At 42.7% G+C, this 15,353-nt stretch overlaps 1 protein-coding gene across 2 annotated transcripts in view; it reads right to left on the bottom strand.

Moving 5' to 3' along the window:
* Positions 1–15,353, bottom strand: part of NEDD4L (NEDD4 like E3 ubiquitin protein ligase) — a 757,870-nt gene that overhangs the window by 708,171 nt on the left and 34,346 nt on the right. The window lies entirely within an intron of this gene.

Raw genomic sequence — 15,353 nt, 5'->3', positions numbered from 1 at the left:
ATAATGCCTTTGTATCGCTCTATGGTGCAACTGCGCCTCAAATATTGTGTTCAATTCTGGTCACCGCATCTCAAAAAAGATATAGTGGAATTAGAAAAGGTGCAGAGAAGGGCGACAAAAACGGTAAAGGGGATGGAACGACTTCCCTATGAGGAAAGACTAAAGCGGCTAGGGCTCCTCAGCTTGGAGAAAAGAGGCGGCTGAGGGGGAGATATGATAGAGGTCTATAAAATAATGAGTGGAATTGAACTGGTAGATGTAAAGCATCTGTTTATGCTTTCCAAAGATACTAGGACTAGGGGGCATGTGATGAAGCTACAAACTAATAAATTTAAAACGAATCGGAGAAAATGTTTCTTTACTCAACGTGTAATTAAACTCTGGAATTCGTTGCCGGAGAATGTGGTAAAGGCGGTTAGCTTAGCAGAGTTTTAAAAAGGTTTGGACAGCTTCCTAAAGGAAAAGTCCATAGACCATTATTAGATTGGACTTGGGGAAAATTCACTACTTCTAGGAAAAGCAGTATAAAATGTTTAGTACTTTTGGGGGATCTTGCCAGGTATTTGTGACCTGGATTAACCACTGTTGGCAACAGGATGCTGGGCTTGATGGACCTTTGGTCTGTCCCAGTATGGCAATACTTATGTACTTATAAAAGTACTCTTTTTTTCTTGTCCATAGTAGGCTTGCAATCTAAGATTATGTTGTTGTTGTTTTGGTACCTCGCACAGTGGGGCAGATTGGTGACTTGTCCAGGGTCAGAAGGAGCTGAAGTGCGAATTGAACCCAATTCCCCTGGTTCTCAGGCTACTGCACAAACCATTAGGCTACTCCTCCACTTAAGATCCACACTTAGTTGCTTTCTGCACCCCTCCCCCCCCCACCACCAAATATTGGGCTTCCTAGGTCCCTTCTGTAACCTGCACAATGTGGATGTGAGGGGGAGGAATTTACAGACCAACATGGTCAAAGAGGAAAACCATAGTAGATGAAAAGGAAGTGGAAGGGAAAACTAGGGAAGAAAGGGAAGCTTGGATGTTAAATTGATTTGCTTTATTTACTTTAGTTGTAAATCAGTCTCACAATATGAAGTGACGGACAATAAAATAAATTGCAATCAATACCCAAAAAACCATAAGCACTTCTAATAGAATAGAAATCAATAACTATCTATGATTCAGTTTCCCACTTTATACCCTAAGAGAATCTATTTGAAACCTAGCCCAACTGAGGAGTAGGGGGAGGAAATTTGTGTCCTTGGGAGGCTACAAGAACGTAGGCCTCCCAGTATCTATATCGGTTCAAAACTCTGCTGCCCGTCTCGTCTTCTGCCAGAGTCGCTTTATTCATACTACCCCTCTCCTCAAGTCGCTTCACTGGCTCCATATCCGTTTTCGTATCCTGTTCAAACTTCTTCTACTAACCTATAAATGTACTCACTCTGCTGCTCCCCAGTATCTCTCCACACTCGTCCTTCCCTACACCCCTTCCCGTGCACTCCGCTCCATGGATAAATCCTTCTTATCTGTTCTCTTCTCCCCTACTGCCAACTCCAGACTTCGCGCCTTCTGTCTCGCTGCACCCTACGCCTGGAATAAACTTCCTGAGCCCCTACGTCTTGCCCCATCCTTGGCCACCTTTAAATCTAGACTGAAAGCCCACCTTTTTAACATTGCTTTTGACTCGTAACCACTTGTAACCACTCGCCTCCACCTACCCTCCTCTCCTCCTTCCTGTACACATTAATTGATTTGATTACTTTATTTTTTGTCTATTAGATTGTAAGCTCTTTGAGCAGGGACTGTCTTTCTTCTAAGTTTGTGCAGCGCTGCGTATGCCTTGTAGCGCTATAGAAATGCTAAATAGTAGTAGTAGTAGTAGTGTCATGCTGTAATTTAGGGATAGGGTTCTAGGGATTGCCCAAATTGTTGCAGTTAAAATTATTTCTAGAGTGTCTATATATGAACATATCATTCCTGTATTGCAAAATCTACATGAGTACAGTCTACCTCGACCTCTAAGATCTGCTGAAAAAATATTGTTAAGTGTTCCATCCTTAAGCAGATACTATATCAAAAATCTTCTATACTGAAGGAACAGTCTCCCTACTAAGCTGCAAAAGGTAGAGCGCCATCTTCAATTTAGGAAATTGCTTAAGGTTTTTTTTCCCTTAGGCATTCTGTTGATGATTGATGTTTATTTCTTAGTGTTGATTATTTTATTTACATTATAAGCTTATGTTTTTTTGTTGTATTATATGCATTTTGTTTTGGATTAATGATAGATATTATTATATGTACTGTTTTGCTTTTGATTGTATTATAAATAGTTTTCTTGTAAACTGCCTAGAATTTGGGATAGGGATAGAGCGGTCTAGAAGCTGTGTTCTAAATAAATACATACATACATATATACATACACAGATAATCTCTAACATCCTATATTCATGGTATAACAGTAACATAGTCTATGACAGAAGATAAAGACCTGAGCGGTCCATCCAGTCTGCCCAACAAGATATACTCATTATACATGGTATGTGATACTTTATATGTATACCAGAGTTTGATTTGTCTTTGCCATTTTCAGGGCACAGACCATAGAAGTCTGTCCAGCACTGTTCTTGTACTAAAATTTCTGAAGTTAACATTAAAGCCCCTTAAAATTTACACTCCAGCCCATCCATATTTATTCAGTCATAATCCGGGCACAGACTGTAAAAGTCTGCCAGCACTGGTTTTGCTTCCCAATTACATAAGTACAACCACACTGGGACAGACCAAAGGACCATCAAGCACAGTATCCTGTTTCCAACAGTGGCCAATCCAGGTCACAAATACCTGGCAAAATCCCAAAAAAGTTCAATACATTTTATGCTGCTTATCCCAGAAATAAGCAGTGGATTTTCCCCAAGTCAATTTAATTATAGTGAATGGACTTTTCCTTTAGGAAGCAGTCCAAACCTTTTTTTAAACCCCGCTAAGCTAATCGCTTTTACCACATTCTCTGGCAACGAATTCCAGAGTTTACATACACATTCAATGAAGAAAAATTTCTCCGATTTGTTTTAAATTTACTACTTTGTAGCTTCATCACATGCCCCCTAGTCCTAGTATTTTTTGGAAAGAGTAATCAAATGATTCAGGTCTACCTATTCCACTCCACTCATTATTTTATAGACCTCTATCATATCTCCCCTCAGCCATCTTTTCTCCAAGCTGAAGTGCTCTAGCCGCTTCAGCCTTTCCTTATAGGGAAGTCGTCCCATCCCCTTTATCATTTTCATCGCCCTTCTCTGTTGCCACCCAATCGCCGCTAAGATTCCATGGATCCTTTCCTTCTAAACAAGATTCCTTTGTGTTTATCCCATGTGTGTTTGAATTCCATTATCGTTTTCATCTCTTCCACCTCCTGCAGGAGGGCATTCCATGCATCCACCAACAGTTTCCTATTATACCAGACAACTATGTGGATAGCAGGGTCTCCGCATGCTGACTCGTCTGTCCAGTGTTAACTGTTACTGTTGTTGCCCCTTCAGCTGTGTCCCCTTGGTCAATTTGTCACAGTTTCTACTAAAGTTTCCGAAGTTTAGTCTTGCTGTTACACATTTTCCCCAATGCAGGGCCGGCAGAACGCGGTAAGCAGGGTATGTACGGTAGGGGGGTGCCAGAGACTGCCATGCTTACTCTTGCTTACCCTCCCCCCCCCCCCCCCCCCCCACTTCCACAGCAATGCCGCCATCCCCCTCCCACCTGTCCTGGTGGCATAGTGATCTCTGCAGCTGCAGGAAAGAATCCACTCTTTCCTGCCGCTACTCCATCTCCGGCACTCTCCACTTTTCTCTTCTGTACCGCGGACTGCCCTGCCATATTTTAAAAATGGCTGCCAAGACTGCCACCAAAGTTTCAGCAGTCATTTTGGAAAAACACAGTGGCGGCGCCCGCAGCACAAAGAAAAAAGCAGAGCATGCCAGAGACGGAGTAGCGGCAGTGGGCAGGAAAGAGTGGGATTATTTCCTGCCCCTGCAGAGACCAGTACATCACCAGGGCGGGCAGCAAGGTAGGACTCTAGTACGCTGAATGGGGATGGCAGCATTACTGGGACGGGGGACAAGTTTTGGCACAGTATAAGTCATCACAAGAACAAAATATAAGGAAACCAATGGACTCAATGGACTGAATTAGGGGCTTAAAGCCCATTTAGTTATGTCAAAACAAATGAGAGATCTGCATGAAAGAAAATTTTTATTATTATTATTATTTTGACTTATGAAAACCACTTTTCCCTGAAACATGCTCAAAACAGAATAATCCATTTCTACAGAGATGAGATGAAGATGTGATTCCATGTGCCCCAATGAAAGGAGAGTTTAATTCTACTTCCATTTAATTTCAATATATTCCATCATTTTTATAACACCAGGCAGATTCCCAAGGCAGACTACAACAACAGTTAAGATGAACCCATCAGTAAACAGAATATCCTCACTGAAATTTGGCCATCTATTACCATATTGTATAGAACAGTGTAGAAAAAGGAGAGACAAAATATAGCCTTTATTAGTGCTGTATCCACCAGCTACAATATTTTTTTAAGCAGTTCTACTGATATTCAATTTTATTTCATGATATTTATATCTATATATGGGAAAATTCAAATAAATTAAAAAGCTGTCAAGTAAAAAAAAAAATCTTTTGGTTCTTCACCTTTTAAGGTGGGAGAAGAAGGGAGGGAGAAAAGAAAAGGAGATGCTGGACCAGAGGGGGGGCACCAAATGATAGTTTGCAGGGGGATGCCAGAGACCCAAGCACCGGCTCTGCCCCAATAAAGGAGATTTCAAACCAAAAGTGCAAATCAATAAAACATCAGCATATATATCGCAATAAATTCATAAACCCAATCTAAAGAGCAATAGCAGAGAAGCTTCAGTGCAGCGAATTCCAAACGTATCCAACATGACTGCATTTTAATACTTGAAAATTCATAGGACTCTAGCTTAGGAAAATAGCAGGATCTCCAATCTGCCTCCACGCCCAAAAGAAGCCAGGGGGCACAACAGTAACAGTTAACAGAGATATATGTTGTTCCCCCCCCCCCCGGTATATATATATATATATATATATATATATATATATATATATATATATTAGCCGTTAAGCCCGTAAAAATGGGCGACATTTCCAGCAACCCTCCTCGCCGCCGCTTCCTCCCCCCTCCATTTCTGTGAGTCTGACGTCCTGCACGTTGTACGTGCATGCAGGACGTCAGAAACCAAACCCAAAAGAAGGAAGGAGACTTCGGCTGGCGGGGGTTGGGGGTCCCCTGCCAGCAAAGGGAGGTGAGGCGCGATGGCGGAGTGATGGGGGGGGGGTTCAAAGTAGTTGGAGCCAGCTGGTGGTGTCATCATCGGTCAGGCGGGCAGGTGGTGGTGTCGTTGTCGTCGTCTTCGGCGAGGGGGGGGGTTTAAAGTAGTTGGAGGTAGTGGTGGTGTTGGCGGCGGGCGGGGGGTGGTGGTGTCGTCGTCTTCAGTGTGGGGGGGGGCTCAGCGGCGCCGGGGAGGGGGGGCTAAAATGTGCCCCCTCACCTCGGCTCTGCCCCCCCCCCCTACCGTTGAAGTTCAGATACGCCCCTGGTGTTACCCTTCCTTGGCCAGCTTTCTAGGGGAGGCTGTTTACCTTTACTTGCTAGAGCTGCACCCAGGGGAAACATCCAGCTTCACTCAGATTGCAGTAGGGCCAGAAAGTATATCCTACTCTTAGGATTAACTGGTGGTATTTCAGCCACCTCTTCATTAAACAATCCCTATTGAGTGATGTGATGCTAATAGCCTTCTGAGATCATAATGCTTTGTCAGTTAAGGTTTGACTATTTCATCAAGGCTGAACCAGCCATTAGCACTTCAACATTACACAACTTGAGGAAAAGGGGCTTGCCTGGTCCTGGAGTTTTGGGTAGACTGACAAATGATAAGTGGATTTCTTTCCTTAGTGGGTCAGGTCTGAGGTAGGACGTGAGGAAGGTTTACCATGGGGTGCTCTGTCAAGAGTAAACTACACTAAGAGGCTCAGCGATTTTCAGTGGAAGCGCTCAACCTCAAAAGCCTAACTCTCCAAAATTCAGCTCAAGGAGAAGAGATGCATAGTCTACACCACTGAGGAGCTACAGTACTGGAGGGCTTACGTGAGGTTACAGATCCAGTTCTTGAGTAATATGGTCTATACACAGCGTCTCTTCTACCAGTTGAAAAGGAGAGCAGACAACAGATATTATGTTTTCTATACGTGAATGGTATTCTTTTAATGGATCTAGAAAAAAATCAGGGTGAGTGAGTATGTTATGTGCACTCAGCTGGGGCATACCCAGAGGGATTGTCCACAGGAAAAACTGAGTGGCGCTGGGCATCATAATGCAATTGCCCCTTCCTTCTGAGAAATTCCCTACTCTGCAGCTGAACTCCCCTCCAAACCTACCTTTGTTCTACTAGCTTATCCCAGAGCAATCAAGAGAATGCAACCCCCTCCTTCAGGCACCTCTTCCATTACTGCCAACATCCTGTGAGTCCTCTGCAGTTACCACCACCAAGACTGCAAGTGAAGTAAGCACCCCTTTCTTCCCAGTACCTCATGCTAACATGATTTTGTGAGAAGAGCTTCCCATATTCAGTATAAAGATTCAGTGCTAGAGAAGAGTAAAACAAGCTAGATTTTAACATTATATTTTTTTTACATCAGGACAATCTATCATTCAGCGTTTTGTACACCTACTGTGCCACCATTCAACACAGCGGTTTTACCACTGATTTTCGTGTAAAATATTTATCCTGCATCAGGAGTAAGATTAGCATGGGAAAATCTTGAGTAAACCGCTCTGCTGAAGGGCAACACAGCTTAGTGCATCGAGACCTACAGGTGGTCAAACATCGCCTTCAGAAATAGTCACTATGGCTATCCAGAAAATGATTCTGAAGGATCAGAATTACAGAAGACTGCCTCAATACATGCAGCAGCTGTGAACTGCCAGTGACCCTTGATCTTTTTCAGCCTGCCTTAGTAGCTTGTTAATTGTACTGAATGTTATGCGAAATAATTGCTTTGGACTATTAAATGAGTTGAAGTTTAACTTTTTACCTTTGAACTTTTTATTTGCATAGTTATTAAATGACATTTTAAAATCACAAAAGACAAATGGCACATGACTGCTTACACTAAACCCATGACATTTAACCCCTTCGATGAACATGAGTCTCCTGCACAAATAAAAATGATTGCTATATAGTGTTTTGCAAAACTATGTCCTAAAGCAGTGGTTCCCAATATTTTTAATTTGTAAGAGAGTTCACAAGTGGGGTGAACATGAATATATTATGCCTAGTTAAAATGGGTATAGATATTTTCAAAAATCCAGCTCAAGCTGTCCTCTGAAATAAAAAAAGGCAAGTGAGCACTCACTAACCAGTCACTTTATCCCTAAAGCTAGAAGAATGCTTGGGTGCACAGGGAGAAGAATGGACAGTAGGAGAAAGGAGGTGATGTCCCTGTATAAGACTCTGGTGAGACCTCATTTAGAATACTATGAACAATTCTGGAAACCACACCTTCAAAGAGTTCTAAACAGAATGGAGTTGGTCCAGAGGGTACCTACTAAAATGGTCAGTGGTCTTCATCATATAAACTGTATAAGAGAGACTTGGAGGGGCATTTTCGACCGGGGACGCCCATCTGTAAGGGCGCCCATCTCTGAGGACGGCGCCGCGAAGGGGCGGGACCGACCGTATTATCGAACGAGATGGGCGTCCATCTTTCGTTTCGATAATACGGTTGGGGGTGCCCAAATCTCAACATTTAGGTCAACATTAAGGATGGTCAACCTAAATGCTGAGATCGCCGGATTTAGAGATGGGCGCCCTCGGTTTTCGCCGATAATGGAAACCGATGGCGTCCATCTCAAAAGCGAACAAATCCAAGGCATTTGGTCGTGGGAGGGGCCAGGATTCGTAGTGCACTGGTCCCCCTCACATGCCAGGGCACCTACCGGGAACTCTAGGGGACACTACAGAGGACTTCGCAAATTGGTCCCAGGTGCATAGCTCCCTTACCTTGGGTGCTGAGCCCCCTAAAACCCACTCCCCACAACTGTACACCACTACCATAGCCCTAAGAGGTGAAGGGGGGCACCTACATGTGGGTACAGTGGGTTTCGGGTGGGTTTTGAAGGGCTTCCATTTTCCACCACAAGTGTAACAGGTAGGGGGGGATGGGCCTGAGTCTGCCTGCCTGAAGTCCACTGCACCCACTAAAATGCTCCAGGGACCTGTATACTGCTGCGATGGACCTGGGTATGACGTCTAGTGATGGTTTCACTTAGGCATCGCTGGAGTTGAGTACCCAACCACCTGCAGGAGCCGAACAAGACCCCTGAAGACGCTGAGTTCAATGAAACATGGTCATGTCGGGTCCAGGTTCCATGGTGTGTCAACTTCTTGTTATGAGATAAAGTCAGAAGGCAGAGCATTTTTTAGTAGTAGCAGACTGTATTACTAACCTGGAAGTGTTGAATCCCGTTTACGTGTGGAGACAATCATTTATTAAAAGCTGATGATTTAAAGCACATTCAACTTCACCAACTTTAAGAGAAAAGATTTATATATTTGGATGAACAAGCAACAGCCATGATAAGTATACAACAAGACCCTTGAAGATTGGTGAAGTTATAAAGGAATGGAAGTGATGATATAGACTTGGACTAGATTTTCATTGAGAAAAAGATCCATGTACTAGGACAAGTAATCAACGGTGGTATAAGCCCGTTGTGAATCACTAGTCCTTGTTTAGTAACAGTCAGATCTTAATTGTATTAGGTAGTAAATGATTGTAGTAAATGGTGTGTAAATGTTAAGTGTGGATGAGAGAGAATGATAGAGTATGGGTGTAAGTAGGAAATGTTAATGACTATGGGTTAAGATTTTTCTAAATAAAGATTAAAGAGTTTTTTGGCATTTTCAACGGTTGTTGTTATAAATATATTCATTGATATACGACCAATTATCGAGTATGAACCTTGATTAGCATAGTATGCATATTTATTGTGGATATCCTAAAAACCTGACTGGCATGGGGTTATACTCCAGGACCAACTTGGGAAGCCCTGGGGTAGACTATGCACCAGCCTATTAAAAATAGACAGAGAGTAAATGTTCTTTGTAGTTCTTTTCTAGCAGCAGTTTCTCTATTTCTGTGTTTCAAAAGAAGAGAGTATCAGTGCAGTATACACTGGAAGTGATCCACCAATATACCAACATCAACATACAGAGCGAGTCCTTAGAAAGCAACGTCAACTCCCAACAATAAATGATTTTGTCCAAGCACCAAAATAGAAACCAAATGAACTTGACCTTCCTGAGAACAGAAAGAACTTTATAAATGCATATTTGTTATCATAATTGCATTCTTACTTAAGATTCATTCCATACACTGCTGTATGTCACAAGTTAACAGTTATATATTAAGTAGCTAAGAAATAGTCTGATGAAGACTAGCTAGACTATAAAAGGTTCCAAGGCAGTACTACTGGGATTTAAAATAGCAGTAGTAATCAAAACAAAGATTCTATTCAAACCTTTCATGACATTACAACAATTGGACGGTTTCCTAAAGGACAAGTCCATAAACCACTGCTGAATGGACTTGGGAAAAATCCACAATTCCAGGAATAACATGTATAGAATGTTTGTATGTTTGGGAAGCTCGCCAGGTGCCCTTGGCCTGGATTGGCCGCTGTCGTGGACAGGATGCTGGGCTCGATGGACCCTTGGTCTTTTCCCAGTGTGGCATTACTTATGTACTTATTAAGAATGGACAAATCATCAATCTGGATGACAAATGCAGTCATTTCTGGCAAAAATAAAGACCCAAAACGCAGTAAACAAGACCAGAAAGAAGGTCTTAACTATAAGCATATCTGGATGATTCTGTGTTGAGTGTCAACCAAAATACATGACGATATTACCAAACGGACACATATTAATACAAACCCAAGTGGTGCTCTGGGCAAGAAGACTTCAGAATGGGAAGGTAGACAGAATGGAAGAATTGACCATATTGAACGCTACATGCTCTTTACAGTGATGTCAACCCAATTCTGGCTTACAGTCAGCTGTAGAGTGTAGTTCCAAGTTGCTGATTTCACTTTTAAGGCCATCGAACGAAATAATGTACCAATATTTGAGGAACTTGTTAAAGACAATACAAGCCTACTAGAGTTCTCAGGTTCTTAAACTAGCCTCCGCTGAAATGCACCATCTTTAAGCTACTTCAGTGAGTACCAGGCAGAAAGTGTTTCAATTGTTTGCAACAGTAGTCTGTAATTCTTTGCTTCTAAAATGAGGATTAGGCTTGAATCCATTTCTCTCTCTCTCTCTCTCTCCTTCAGGAGATACATCAAATCTTGGCTTTTTAATCAAGTATTTCAGTAAAATTAGACAGGTAGGAATGCTAGATTGTTTACCGCAACCGTGATCAGGGTAACTAGTGTTTATAGGGGCACAAAGCAGTGTGTTGTATTTAAATTGTCAAATTTGAATATTTTAAGCTACATTTGTTTTATTGTACTCCATAATGGACTATTAAATGTAAAGGCAGTTAATCCAATTTGAATGCTTAACACGTTCTTATTAGGAATACAATATGTAAAATATATTTGGAGAAACTAGAAATGTAGGCTAGGAATAACATTTAACAGGAGGAGGAAAGATGTTCATAAAAGCCAAGGATGTCCCAAATCTGATGTTGCAGATACGATTGGTGCTTAAAAAAAGGTACACAGAAAAGGAGATAGTAGACAATATACTGCAAAATATGTCAAAACAACTAGCAGTACGATGACTGTATATAGCTAAAAATATACTATTTGAGTAAAAGCATTAATGACTTGCAAAGTAAATGAAGGAAAGCACTGAACAAAATCTATTTATAACAAAACACTGGACAAGCTATTAATCATGTGGAACGGACCGAAATTAATGAACAGTCAAAAACTGCTCCATTACACGAGGTGCAAAATAATTTATTCTAATTGTCTACACAGAATTTAAACACTGCAACATCTGTTCAAAACAGGGAAAATAAATGATTACTAGCTGTCACCCAGTAAAAACATTCCCCATCGAGACTCACTCCAACTGTCATGATCATATTGGCTGTTCCCCTCTAACACATGGAGCTTTCTCTCAGTACACACAGACAACAAAGTTGTGTCAGCAAGCCAGCTCAGGGGCCAGGCAGGCCCATTTCTTCTCAGAGGGTTCATATGCACTGGCTCTAGCATCCACAGCTGGATAATCACCAAAGTGTTGGCCAGTAAAGAGCAATTTATCATTCTGCCTAGTTGTTCCAGTCTACACTATCTAAGTTATCTTCCAGCTATCAGCAACACAAACGTGATCACCTGCAAAACTGTCTTTCGTCATAGACTTGATAGTGAATGGATGCTACACAGGTGACTAGTAAATAAACTTAGCACCCTTGGCATGGGCCCAAAGGTGACTTATTGGATTAGAACTAGTTGGGAGGCAAGAGAGGGTAGTTACAATTTTAATTTTAACACAGGGCGACTAAAGTTTGATTCTTCTTACCCTCTGCCCTAATTTACTGAATTATATTGTAAACCTCTATCTGTGGTATAACAAATGAAGATGAAAGTGAAGGTGAAACATGAAACAGTAGTACATACAGTTTACGCTGATAAAAGGGGCATTACTAATGGTGCACGACAAGACCGGTTCTTTTCAAGAGGCTGTCAGAAAAGATGGGCCTTTTTATGGACAATACCAAAGTCTACAACAGCACACACACCTGAGAAGCATGGAAAACATGAGGAGGGATCTGACTAAGCTTCAGCGACGGTCTACAGTTTTGCAACTAAGATTTCATGCAGAAAAAAAAAATGTCCATGCTTTTGGGCTCAAATATCCAAGGAAGTGTTGGTTCAAGATAGAGGGTGAAATTTTTCTGAGCATGAAAAAAGAGCAAGGAACCTAGGGGTGATCATATCTAATGATCTCTAGATAGCCAAACAAGTAGAAAAGGAGATAGGAAAATTGAAAAAAGTGCTTGGGGAGAAGAGGAACAGTCAGCAGGAAAACAGAGGCATAAGTCTATGGTAAGACCTGAATTAGAGTACAGTGCAATTCTGTAGACCACACCTTCAAAAAGATATAAACTGGATAGAGTCAATCCAGAGAGTGGCTACTAAAATGGTTGACTGACTATCTTTATCATCAAGCATACAAGGGAAGACATAGATCTTGCATATCCTTGAGGTAGCTATAAAAGCTGATGCACATAAATCATTGTGCTTCCTTTAACACACTATAGGTGGAAACGAGGCAGAATTGGCACCTAAGTGATGTATTGTGCAATACATATATAGAGCTGTTAATGGCACATGCACACAAACGTGCCGTGAGCAGCTGTAAAAGTATGTGTCAGTTTCCAACGGGATAATTTGATAAAGGCACACAAACGTGCCGTGAGCAGCTGTAAAAGTATGTGTCAGTTTCCAACGGGATAATTTGATAAAGGCACACAAACGTGCCGTGAGCAGCTGTAAAAGTATGTGTCAGTTTCCAACGGGATAATTTGATAAAGGCACACAAACGTGCCGTGAGCAGCTGTAAAAGTATGTGTCAGTTTCCAACGGGATAATTTGATAAAGGCACACAAACGTGTATATTGTCTTTATAAAATAAGTGCAAAATATGCACCAATGTATCCTCATAGCCTAGACGCCCCGTTATAAAACTACCTCCCAAGCTGCAAAGTCCGAGGGCATGTGTTTTACCTGGTAATTTTGAATTTTAAGGCTACATTCAAGACATACTACCAAAATGGTTGACCAAATAGATAACTACAACATATGAGGGAGGGAGGAGAGTTGTAATCAACTATGTCTGCAACTCTTTTTCCAGCCCCTTTTCTGGCCTTAACTGACCCTGCCCCATTTGCATCTTGATATCTTCAACTCTTCCATCTTGTTAAGTATTTGGAGCTCCTTTCTAGTCTCTTGTTAGCCTGTAAACCACTATGATGTGCTTCCTGCGAAAGCAGGTATAGAAAATGTCCGAATTAATATAAAGCATCAGTTTTCAAAGTGAGATTACGCTTATGCTTTCTTTTTGAGAACTGGCAACATATAGCTGCATCTGCCTTTTTATATGGGTATTCTTTTCAACTAAAACATGGCTAATTTGGGAAACAAACTATGAAGGTTGTTGCAATTCACACTCTATTCTACCACCATTAATACCTTCTCTGCACACTCTAGAGGAATATACATACTTTTATAATCTTTAACTAGCTCTTTTCTGCTTGTAAAATTATAGAACAGAAAAAATATATAAAGTACACAGGAGCCTTGGAGGGATGCAGAAAGCATTTGCACATTGCTCCTGCTCGGGAAGAATCCAAAGAAGATACGAGGAAATGAAGAATACAAAAGGGATACCTGTAGGGAAGAAGGGTTAGCAATTGGGCCTATCTGCTCCAAATTACATTGTGGACCTATACTTGGAATGCACCATCGCTAGCATAATCCATGTATTAGCCGACCACTTGCTTACCACAATTTAGTAAATTCCCTCATACTTATCAGTACTATGGGTACTCAAGTACCCCCAGTACTGAGCAAACTCTTTCACTGCATCCAAAAGGGGTACCTTGAGTTGTTTAGCATCACCAATTATTTTGAAAAATTTAGTTATGAAACCTTTGGAACTTAATTGGCATTAAAATAGTGTTAACATGCTGTCTCAGTGTAGCTTTGTAAATAGGCCCCATGGTTAAAGGGAGAAAAATGTCCTCAAGTGTGCTACAAGCTGTGTTAAAAATTGATGTCATTCCCACTAAAATATTACAGCAATCTGATGCAGCTGTTACAATATTTAGAAAGACGGCTGGGAAATCTGAAAGGCATCATCATGGCTAGCTCAGTGGCGTACCAAGGGGGGGCGGTGGGGGTGGTCCGCCCCGGGTGCCAGTGGGGGGTGCTCTGCTCCCACCGCCTCCTTTAAACAAAAATCGGCGAAGCAGCGTCGCACGCAGCGCCTCGCCTGCCCTGCTTGTGAAAATAATCAAATCTCCTTCTCCTCGTCTTGACGTCGACTCGGGCCTTCCAATCAATCACTATGTCCCGCCCTCCTCTAAGGTAAATTCCGCGAGGGCGGGCGGGACATAGTGATTGATTGGAAGGCCCGAATCGACGTCAAGACGAGGAAAAGGAGATTTGATTTTTACAAGCAGGGCAGACGAGGCGCTGCCTGCGATGCTGCTTCGCCGATTCAGACAGTAGTGAGAACGGGACTGAGGTGGGGAAGGAGAGGGGCGAAAGGGAGAAGGGGACTGGGGTGGGGATCTCAGACAGGAGAAGGGAAGGGGAGGGGAATAGGGGACTGGAGTGGGGATCTCAGACGGGAGAAGGAAGGGGAGGGGAGAAGGGGACGGGTGGGGGTGTTCAGAGGGAAAAAGGGGAGGGGAGAAGGGGACGGGTGGGGGTGTTCAGAGGGAAAAAGGGGAGGGGAGAAGGGGACTGGGGTGGGGGTGTTCAGAGGGGAAAAGGGGAGGGGAGAAGGGGCCTGGGGTGGGGATCTCAGACAGGGGAGGGGGAGGGGAGAAGGGGACTGGGTTGGGGATCTCAGATGGGAGAAGGGGACGGGAGAAGGGAACTGGGGTGGGGGTGTTCAGAGGGGAGAAGAGGACTGGGGTGGGGGTCACAGACAGGAGAAGGGGAGGGGAGAAGGGGACTGGAACTGGGGGCTGAAAAAAGGGGCAGTTAGAGAGGGGACAGATCCTAGATGGAAGGGGGAGCGAGAGGGAGGGCAGATCCTGGATGGATGGGAGAGGGAGGGCAAATGGTGGATTGAAGGGGCAGAGAGAAAGGGCAGACAGTGGAGTGGATGGAAGGGAAAGGACAGACAGTGAATGGAAGGGGCAGAGATAGAGGGCAGATGTGGATGGAAGGTGCAGGGTGAGAGGGCAGACATTGGATGGAGGGGACAGCAGAGAGGGCTGACACTGGATGGCAGAGAACGAAGACAGATGCTGGATGAAAGGAAGATGGTGAAAAGAAGATGAGGAAAGCAGAAACCAGAGACAACAAACTGTAAATAAAATATATATTTTTGTTTTTTGCTTTAGGATAAAGTAGTATTGTAGCTGTGTTAATAAATGTTTATAATAGAACATGTAAACAAGGTAATCTTTTTATTGGACTAATTTTAATACATTTTGACTAACTTTCGGAGAACAAAACCCCCTTCCTCAGGTCAGGATAGGATACTGTAACAGCACTATACTGTACTG

The sequence above is a fragment of the Microcaecilia unicolor genome, chromosome 2, assembly GCF_901765095.1.
Source record: "Microcaecilia unicolor chromosome 2, aMicUni1.1, whole genome shotgun sequence".
Taxonomy (NCBI): Eukaryota; Metazoa; Chordata; class Amphibia; order Gymnophiona; family Siphonopidae; genus Microcaecilia; species Microcaecilia unicolor.
The sequence above is the reverse complement of the archived record's forward strand: the minus strand, read 5'-3'. Positions and strand labels throughout refer to the sequence as shown.